Below are 10,676 nucleotides of genomic sequence, written 5' to 3' on the forward strand. Positions count from 1 at the left end.
CACATCTCCCGACCTCCACAAATCGCCCACCCTGGAGATTCCTATAAGATCCCATCGATCGAAGCCCTTCAAGCGAATCAAACGGCCTAATTAGTCACAGCACCATAGCAGCATCGCCTGTGTGATCCTGCCTTACCACCCCAGGCTTTTCGTGGTAGTCTTCCATACACGCACCGCATGTGCAGTGGGGCAGTTCCGATTGGGATTTAGTGTCTGCGCGTTTATTGCCCCTTAAACTCTCACCCGGCAATAGCCACCTGTCAATCTGGAAGGCTGGATTCCCCCTGGCGTTTGTAAGTGCGTTGGTTGATGGCTGCAAGGTGAGCAGCCCAATAATAGCTTTGTCGAGCAATCCGATCCCCTGTCAAACCATCCCCGTGTGAGCTTATAGGTAGCTATGCATGGAGGCTTCTCCCCTTCCCCCCCCCCCCCCCCCTCCGGAGCATGTCTCGCAGGAGGCTATCAACTTCTTTGAAGTATGAGGGGCTGACATGTGGGGGTGTTTGATAAGGTGTAGAGGAAGTGGGGTAGGGACATCACTTTAAATAAGGCCGCACGACCTAAGGGGGAGAGATGAAGCGTCTTCCAGTGTCTGACGTCTGATCCGAGACATGCCAGAGGTGGTTGGAGATGAAGTTGTAGAATTTGGTAGGGTCCTTGGAGACCCTAATCCCCAGGTATTTAAAATTGCCAGCTGCTTCAACGAATTCGAGCCTGCAAGGAAGTGGAGGCGATTGCCCCCCCCCCCCCCCCTTCCCCTAAGGACGTAGATCACAGACTTGGACCAGTTTATGTTACCAGCAAATTCTCCAAATACCCAAAAGATGTTCAGGACCCTATGTAAGGAGGTGGCCGGTGATAACAGGTAAAGTAGAATATCATCGGCATGTAGAGATGCGGTCCTCCTAACATGGGGTCCATTTAAGGCCTTTGACAATCGGATCCTTACAAATACACCACCAGTGGCTCAAGGGTCAGGGCAAATAAGAGCGGGGGCAAAGGGCATCCCTGCCTGGTGCACCTGGTTCTCCCTGCTAAGGACAAAGGTGGAGGACATCCTATTGACTACTACTCTGGCCAGGGGCTCATTATCGAGGGCAGACCCACCCTATAAATTCCGGGCCCATTCCCAGCTTGTGTTGCACAGCGAACATGAAGGGCCATTCAATAGTATCAAATGCCGCAGCTGCGTCAAGCGACACCACCACAGCATCCTCACCAATGGTCACAGCCCGACCTAGTACTCTGGAGTCGGCACAAGTTGAGAGCAATGTTCCTTGTGGGCATAAAACCCGACTGGTCCAGATGGACCAGGCAGGTGATAACCTGAAGCAGTCAGGAGGTCAAGACCTTTGCCAAAATCTTAGCTTCAACATTTAAAAGCAAGATTGGGCTGTAGAGGATCATTTGTGCCTCTGCTTGCCCTCTTTGTGAATAACGATATTAGCTTGTCGTTGGTCTGCGGGCAGCAGGCCCTGTTCCTTGCTTGCTAAGAACATTGGTAAGGGGCGGAGTGACTTCACTCACAGTGAGTTTAAAGAGCTCGATTGGTAATCCGTTGGGGCCTGTAGCCTTCCCTCGCCGCAAATCGTGAATGGCTTTTTCCACCTCATGTCGGTAAGATCTAGTTCAAGCCACTCCTCTTCTGTAAGTGACAGCAGCGAGAGATCTCGCAAAAAGGAGGGTGCCTCCTCTTCAGAGTGCAATGTTTGTCGTGTAGAGGGTCTGGTAGTACTGTCCAAAAGCTTTTGCTATGTCCTGTGGATTGGTGACAGGCTTCAGTGTCTCTGCCTCAACCACTACACGTTTTGCCTGTTCCCTACAGTCCAACCAGGCCAGCAATTTACCAGCCTTGTCTCCAATATAGTATATTTTACTAACCGTGGCTCTATGGTGCAGTTAAGCAGCCTCTGTCGCCAAGTCAGTATACTCCTTAATTTTTAACTTGCTGTTGTGCTTCCCCCAACCCCCCCTTTTCATCCTGCTCCATGAGCAACTCTTCCAGCTGCAAGATGTCCCCCCCCCCCCCTCCAGTTGGGTCATGGCGACACTCCTCTCCTTCCTCAAGCCCGCTATTTAGTACAGGGCCACCCCCCTGAAAAACCGCTTTGTAGGCCTCCCAAAGTACAACCGGTGAGTCAACTGAACCCTCATTTTCCTGAAAATAGAGAGCAGAGTCACCCAATGGTTTGTTAACTTGGAGATTCTTGAGGTACCAGGAATTAATCGGGGCCGTAAGGCCCACAGTGGGCTCCCCAACTTCAATGCGACAAAGGATCGGCGAATGGTCGGAGATGCCCCTGGCTAGATGTTGAATTTCCTTGACGCTGACAACCTGATAATCCAGTGTAAGGATGTAGTCCATTCTAGACCTGCTATGGTGAACCCCTGAATAGTACGTGTAGTGTTGCTCAGTGGGGTGCAATCTCCTCCATATATCAACCAAGCCAAAGGCCCCCAGGAAGCCGTGGATCTGTGTGTGGGAAGGTCGGAGAGCTCTTTGGGGCCAATGATCAATCGAGTTGAAGTCGCCCCAACCCATGTTCTGTCCTCCGGTAAAGCCTGAAGGAGAACCCCACCCCTCCCCCAGATCCCTAAAAGCCTGGGCCTGTAAACCAGGTGGCATATAGACTGAGAGGAGTTGCGAGGTGGGTCGCACACCGCTCGTCATACTAGCAAATAGCCCCATAGGATTCTGGAGGATGTAGTGACAGCGGCGGGTACACCTATGCCACGAGTAAAAAGTTAAAATGCCATCCCTGGACACGTGTTTCGAGGTAATTGCCTCTCGTCAGCAGGGAGCAGGTAAGTATGCGGGGTGCCAAGTAGACTGCCAAAAAATTATCAGGTATAGTACCTCTCACCTCTCACGGGTGCGGGCTCGTCAACCCATGGCTCAGGGAGCTTAAATACAAAATGCGAGGTGGGTCGCACACCGCTCGTCATACTAGTAAATAGCCCCATAGGATTCTGGAGGATGTAGTGACAGCGGCGGGTACACCTATGCCACGAGTAAAAAGTTAAAATGCCATCCCTGGACACGTGTTTCGAGGTAATTGCCTCTCGTCAGCAGGGAGCAGGTAAGTATGCGGGGTGCCAAGTAGACTGCCCAAAAATTATCAGGTATAGTACCTCTCACGGCGAGCGGGGTCCGGGCTCGGGTTTAACTTTATATTCAGGCTCCCTTGAGCCGGTGCAGTCGACGGACTCTGGTTACGCACCTGCGCGCTACGAGAGGTACTAGACCTGATAACGATTTTAGCAGCTTACACAGCAACCCCACACATTTTCCTACTCCCTGCTGACGAGAGGCAACTACCTCGAAACACGTGTCCAGGGATGGCACACGCCACGCATACTTGCATTCACACTCGAGCATAGGTGTATCCGCCGACGCTGACCTTCAGGGACCATTTTCATTGGGGGAACACGAATGGTAGGTGTAGCAGTGTGCGACCAATCGGGTTTAACATAGACTGAGAGGAGGTTCAATATTTCCCCCTCCCAAATCCCGGTGACAGCAAACCTGCCAAGACTATGTGTGAACCTTCTCTATCGTCATGGGAAACTACAACCAGCCCACCCACTCCACGGGAGCCAGACCCAAACGCAGAATGTGCTACCAATTTGAAATCCCATCTGGACATGGCTTTACATGCATTGCCTAGCAAGTGTTTCCTGTAGGAGGGCCACATCTGGGGAGTGCCGCTTGAGGAATTGCAGTACGATACCCCGCTTGATCTTATCTCCCAGTCCGTTGATGTTCCAAGACAACAGTTTGAACCCGGGCTGAGCTGTTTTGTCACTCATTCCCTAAGATCTGGTAGCGTGTGCCCGGGGGGTACTCCCCATGGGTAGATGTAGGCTGAATCTGCAATAGAGCACCCCCTTCCCAACTCGACAGCACAAAACTTGGTTACAGTGGTTGACAACTTTCGAATAGTCATATTTGTCATACGTACAAAATGCAAAACAAAACTGAATTTAACATTCCCCCCCCCCCCCCCCCCCCCCCCCCTTCGCTAAAGAGGGCAAACAGAGCGATAAGCCAACTATTGTATATAGCCGATCTAATCCATGAGGGTCCATTGTTGGTGTATACTGGGACCTGGGTAAGGCTTCAGGCGGATGGCAATGGAGTGCAAGATGGATACACCAAGTTTGTCCTGGTCAAAGAGTGTACCTTCTGGAATTCCAAGTCCATCACACAAGTGCACATCGGAAGCCCCCCAACAGGATTCCAGGGTGGCATTTATGGACTCTCAGGGTTTTGAGCAGATGACAACACCAGAATCCAGGTCCTGTTGGCAATGGTCAGTTGGGTACTTCAGGAAAAGGACTCTGGTAGCTTTCAACGGAGGTAAGTCTTATGACTCTAGATTCTTCCCCCCCCCCCGTCGTGCATACAGAAGGGAGCAGGTCCAGATCTTCAGGTTACAGACTGTAGGTCGGTCACTTTCTGATCTTTGGTAGGCCCACAGTGTTCTGAGGTGGGCTCCAGGAGGTGCCCTATTTATGCCTGCCACTAGCTAGTGGGTGGGAATGACTGAGTACACCCTAACCATTGGGGTAAAAGTTCTCAGGGCCAATCATACCCGTTTTGGTTTTTTTCGAGATGGCAAGTCTACACTAAACTTGGGGCTGTTTGTGTGGTGAGTGTGCTATGGTATTCCTGGTGTTAGGCAACCATGCAATCGATCCACAAGTATTGTTGTGGCGTCCCGATCTCGTTCCTTTCCAGTGTTCCTCAAGCATTATACCTGAACCCAGCATCCTTGTTGAGCAGGATTTAAAAAAGGTTGCCTTCAGCCTCCAAACTGCATATTTAGTGGAGATCAGAGAAGTTCTCTGCCCATTCGGTCAGCCTAATTACTCCTGGAAAACATTTCATGCCTATTTCAGGACTAATTACTGGATGAGAGAAACTAGAGAGCCATTGCAAATTAGCTTTCAGGAACTTCATGCAGGTAAAGCTATCTTTCTAAAACGTACTTTCCCTTCATTTTCAAAAATCAGACCAACATGGAGTTAGATTTTCATAAGTGGACAATAGTTGTCCCAACCAGTCACTTTCCTGAGACACTACTAGTATTTTAATCTATTCTCTGGTTTTCTATGTAGCGCACCTAGGCCAGTCAGTAACATTAGCTTGTGGATGCTAGTCATTGTAAGGACATGTTGACATTAAATTCCTACATGTCTTACTTTTAAATAACATGCACCCTACTTTGTGTGGTACACATCCTACACAGGGGTGTCTTATTAATATTTAAAAGGAATGGTTTGATTTGTCACAATGGTTTATTTTGACCGGCCAAAATGCAACTTTTACCCTGCTACCGTCTGCCTACAATGGTAGGGCTGATGCCATCTTTGCACTGTAATGGATGGCACAATTTGTGTTGCCATCCACTAATGGCATTCAACTTTCAGGCCCTGGTCAGACTTTTACCCTATCCTGTTGGGACTTATAGGAAAGTTAAATATAACAATTGGGAGTATAAACAATTCCCCTGTGTTTACAAATGGGAGCACAGGCACTGTACTGGCTAGCAGGGGTTAAAGTGCACAGTTGTACAGATGGGGCATGGGCCCAGCAAGACGATCATACTAAAGCCTGTCGCTAAATGAAATTTGTCACTGGAGGCAGGAATTTAAACCTCCCCTACCACAATCTGATCTGTGTTCTTTGCCATTTATTTTGTGATGGGAGGATTGTGCGTATTTTCAACTGTCTTGATGTTATGGATAGCCCACTATACTGAGCAAATATTGCTTTAGGTCTCCTTTTTGTTTCAAAAGTCAATAAAATGTGTGAAAGCAGATGAGGTAAACCGTTGGTTGTACGTCATGCAAAACAATTGGTACTTTCCTACACGCCTGTACTTTTGTTGAATCCCAGGAATGCTTGCATGCCAACAAGGCTTGATGTTCTCTACTTTACCTTTTTGAGTTCAGTAATTGAATCCATTTTAGGGACAACAGTGCACGTGTCCAATAGAGTGTAGCTTCAGTTGGGATGGAATGCAGGTGTCCAAGGCTAGGCTGGCCAGACTTTAACTTTGGCCAGCAAGACTGATGGGAATTCTACGGCAACTAACGTTTGGGGACCTGGTATTTAGACCGCTAAAATTATCCAGCCCAGCCTCATTATTATGGCTGTCAATTTGCCATTGATCTGGCATCAGATCTTCAAGACTAGATCACTAAATCAAAATGGAGACTTTCCTGACTTTGGTTGGCAATTTGTGATGCGCAGGAAGGACTGTGCAACACCTTGGACTCTAGTGGAGCCTTGCACAGGTGTGGAAGGGTCCTCCTTTATGCCATCTTGGGCTCCGTTCTCTTCCAACAACCCCTGCCCAGCCATGACCACTTGGTTCAATTTTCTGCACCACCACCCACAGTTCTGTGTGTATCTTCTGTAAAATGGACCTCCTCCACGGTTTGTCTATCTTTCTGACTCGCTATTGTACATGTTGCATCATGTTCGCTGCACATGTAAACAATGTGGTCTACAATTAGAGTTGCCTCTAAATTGGTGTGGAATCTACTCCAACATTTACTAATCCTTGTGACTGGTTAAATCTTCCTCTGGAAGGCGGTTGTGCACCCTGATGACTTTGTATACATTGTGTGCAAATTAACAGACTAGTTAAAAGAGCAGTCCATTTCATCTCTTGTAGACATGACATGCAGGTGGTTGCATTAAAAATATCTACTGTAAGGCGATGAAAGTGCTTACTGAACTTATGCGCTTCATGTAACTGCTTCATGTGTAGACTGCAGGTGCAGCTCTGGTGTGTGAATACAAGAACACATAAGACAGCCAATTGCATTGCTGAGCATCCCAGGACCACACCTTCTTACCCCCCTGTAATCTTGTTTTAATAGACACGACCTAGTAGATGCTTGACTGCTGGGTATGCAAAACTTAAAGGTGCTTCTCTGCTGTGTCTATATCTAAGCATCAGGCGTCTCGCTGAAGTCTGTTCACTTTGGTTTGTTATTCAATGTGATGGTCATTGAGGTGCTGACCAGCTCCCTATTTGTAGATTGAGAAGTCATGGGGAGGGAGTTGTCAGCGCACATTGCTTTACCTTAAAATCCCACAGATTGGGCGTGCCACCCCCTAGGGTCTGGAGTGATGCTTTTGGGGTGTAGTTCCAATACAAACTTTGATGCTCCACAACTGAAACCGACACTCTAAGTTGAGGTGCAGGTGATGAGCATTCAAATAAGAATGTCAGTCAAGGGTTGTAGGTTCAAAGTTTTATGTAAAGTATTATAGGTAGATTACAAAATATGCCATAATTTAATTTGCTGCAAAGCATATAGGTCATACATACAAAGATCTCAATACATTTCTAGGTGAAATCTGGCATAGCTTAGTGTTGGAAATGGCCCTTTTTGCAGGGTTATCCCCAAACATTTAGGTTCTTATTTTTTTCCCCCCCTGGCTTTTTGTTGGTTTTAGGAGTCTGGGAAATGTACTACTGCGAAGTGCTAAAGTGCAAATGCTCTGTGTAAATTATAATTGGTTATCCATGATTGGCATATTTGATTTACAGGTAAGGCCCTAGTGGAGTGCATTGTGTGTGCGCCCAGTGCCTGTAAATCAAATGGTACGAGTGAGCCTGCAGCACTGATTGTGCCACCCACGAGTAGCCCTGTAAAGGTATCTCAGAACTGCCACTGCAAGCAAGGAAGAGGTGTGGTGCCCCGGCCAGGGTGACTGACTCTGGAATCTGGGGATCACGGTTCGATCCCCGGCGCAGCGGTAGATTAGCCCAGCACCATGTGACTCTGGGCAATAGCTTGCTTAATCTTCCTGATGGCCCCCAGCGCCTAGAGACCCTTACGGGTGATTGTTCACAAATGTGGATTATTATTATTTGAGCGTGGTTTTAAACAGCCATATCGACCTGGAAAGTGCACCAAATTGCCTGGCCCTAGCCCTCCCCTACATATAAGGCACCTCTAGGGTTGGCCCAAGGTACCCCTATGGGCAGGGTGTAGTGTATGTGAAAGGTAGGACATGTACTGGTGTGTGTAACATGTACTGATAGTGAAACACTGTCAATTTCCTTTTTCAAAATGGAAAGGCCATCTGTCCCATAAGCGAACATGGGAGTTGCTTTGTAACATCTTACAAGTATAACTTTCCATTGGGACAAGATGGAGAAATTGAGTTTAAGCTCTCTGAACTCAGAATTTAATAACCCATCTTTCGAGGGAGATTGTTTTTAAATTGTGTTTGAAAATGCCACTTTTAGAAAGTAGGCAGTTTCTCGTTTAACCATTCTGTGTGAGACTGCTGGTTTGTGTAATGACTGTCTGGTTTTGGAGTGACAGGGGCTGGGAATGTGCATTCACTGAAGACAGCCACAAGGGGGGTTGAGGTGTGTCCTGGGTGACTCCTAGTTGGGCGGAAAAGGCCTGGAGTGGTGGGAGGAGTTTTCACTAGCACCTGAGTAGGCAGTGTCTCCTCTGCACACAATGTCATCTCCACCTCCAGTAGCGAAGCTAGGCCAGAGAGTGTAGAACTGGATTGGACTGGGCTCAGAGACCCTTGCCTCAAAGAACTCATTGGGATCAAAGAACCTGCCAAGAAGAGCTGGAGAAGCTGTGAGGAGGAACTACCACTTTGCTGTGCTGGCCTGTAGTGGCTGCTTCAGTCTTGGGCAGAGAAAGGACTGGACTGATCTTTCTGTAACTTCTTTGAGTTTCTCCAAACACTTGAGCTTGCCCCCTGTTCAGGAAGTCTCAGGAACAGCAACGACCAAGTTCATCTGCTACCAGCACTGGGTACTGTGTGTTTTGTGCTGCAATAGAAGAAAAAGCAACCCGGCGCCGTCAATGACGCTGGTGCTGTGTCCCAAAGGCACCACGAAGGGCACCAGTCTCAATTTGCATCGCAACTCTGGTCTCACCGATGCTGCCACTGAGCTGCTGCTTGCACAGCAGCACTTCGCACCGCCTTGTTTCACACCGCCGCCCTGGTATAACCAATGATGCTGCTCCACACACACATTGATGCCGCTACTTTCACCATGGTTTTATGGCACTGCTTGTAAGTTACACGACTCACCGCTCCATCCCACACTGCATCCTTTGCCTGCCGGTGCTATTGACTCCAGTTCGCCAGCCGACGACAGGGCTTCAGCAACGCTGCTGCTGTCTGCACCGTGACCTGCTAGCACCACTACAAGCACTGCACCACTTCGCATCGCAGCCTGTTCTCACTGATGCCGCTAGGTGGCCGTCTCCGAGCCGCTGCCTGCACCGTGACCTTAAGGCACCGCATGTCGCACCGCTGCACTTTGCACCAACGCCAGTGCTCCTTTAGATAGAACTCCATTAGAATGTTGAGATTCTGTCAGACTGGTGAGTTGTAGGAGCAGTAGGCACGACTGGAGAAGTTTGTGAGTTGAAATTTGAATGTAGACTCCTTGCCATCCAGCTTCAGAGTGCTTTTTTCAAATGACAACTAGTATGGGATGCTGTGCAGGGGACAGCAAGACTTTTCCATCCCTGTGAAATTCTTATTGCTGAGTTGAGAGGGCAATCTTTGTCCACTGCTGAGATGGAGGACCTGCCAGGGTTAAGGACTCGCCCCTTCTACATGATACTTAGCTGCTCAGAATATAAGCACTAATATTTAATTACATTGGATATCCAAGCACCTGTTCATCAGGACAAGTTTACACCCACCCGTGTTTTGAGCCAGTGGTCAAGGGTCTGTGTGGATCCAGACTATTATTGGCCATGCAGCTCTGAATGTCATCTATATATTGACTGGCTGTTGAGCATGACTGGGAAAACTTGAGCTGTATGAACCTTGACTTATTTGCTGTGGCTCTCAACCTGCCTCAGTAGATCTATCGGACATCAGTAATGAGAGTAAATTGACGTATGGCAGGCTGTAAGCTAAATCGAATGTTAGTGCTTTTAGGAAAAGCACTGTTTGGATTGCAGTTTCTGAACTAGTACTGATAGATTCTTTTTCTCATTGATTACCATGAAATTTGTAAATACTATTAATACTAAGAGTCTCATCAATTTTAAACAGATGTATTCACTTCTGAAGGTATTCCTAGAATTTTGATTACTGACAATGGGGTCCAATTTGTGTCATAAGAGATTAAGGATTTCCTGTCTGACCTGTCCATCAAACATATAAAGACTCCTTTGTTTGCTAGGGGGGCTTGGATTGACACATTAGATCGAATTTGTATCGCTGGTGAAAATAAAAGGGGGGAAAGAGGGCATACCTGCCTAGTACCTCGTCTTATCACTACTTCTCCCTCCTCCTCGGAGTTTATAATTATTTTTGCTGTGGCTCCCCTATAAATTCTCTCTAGCATCTCGATCAGGTGGCGTGGAAAGCCAAACTCTCCCAAGATAAAAAAAAAAGGGCCTGCCAATCCACCAGGTCGAATGCCTTTTCCGCGTCCATCATTAAGATGGCTGTCTCCTCCTTTCTAGCAGAAGTAGTCGATGGCCTGGATCAGATAAAAAGTATTTGCAGCCATGGATCTCCAAGGCAAAAACCCTATTTGATCTGTGTGTACCAGATATTGCGCACAGCCAGTGATTCTATTTGTCCAGATTTTCATAAAGAGCTTGTAGTCTGCGTTTAGTAAGCTAATTGGGCGATAAGAACTTGGGTCTTT

The sequence above is a fragment of the Triturus cristatus genome, chromosome 3_2 (genome assembly GCF_964204655.1).
Source record: "Triturus cristatus chromosome 3_2, aTriCri1.1, whole genome shotgun sequence".
NCBI lineage: Eukaryota > Metazoa > Chordata > Amphibia > Caudata > Salamandridae > Triturus > Triturus cristatus.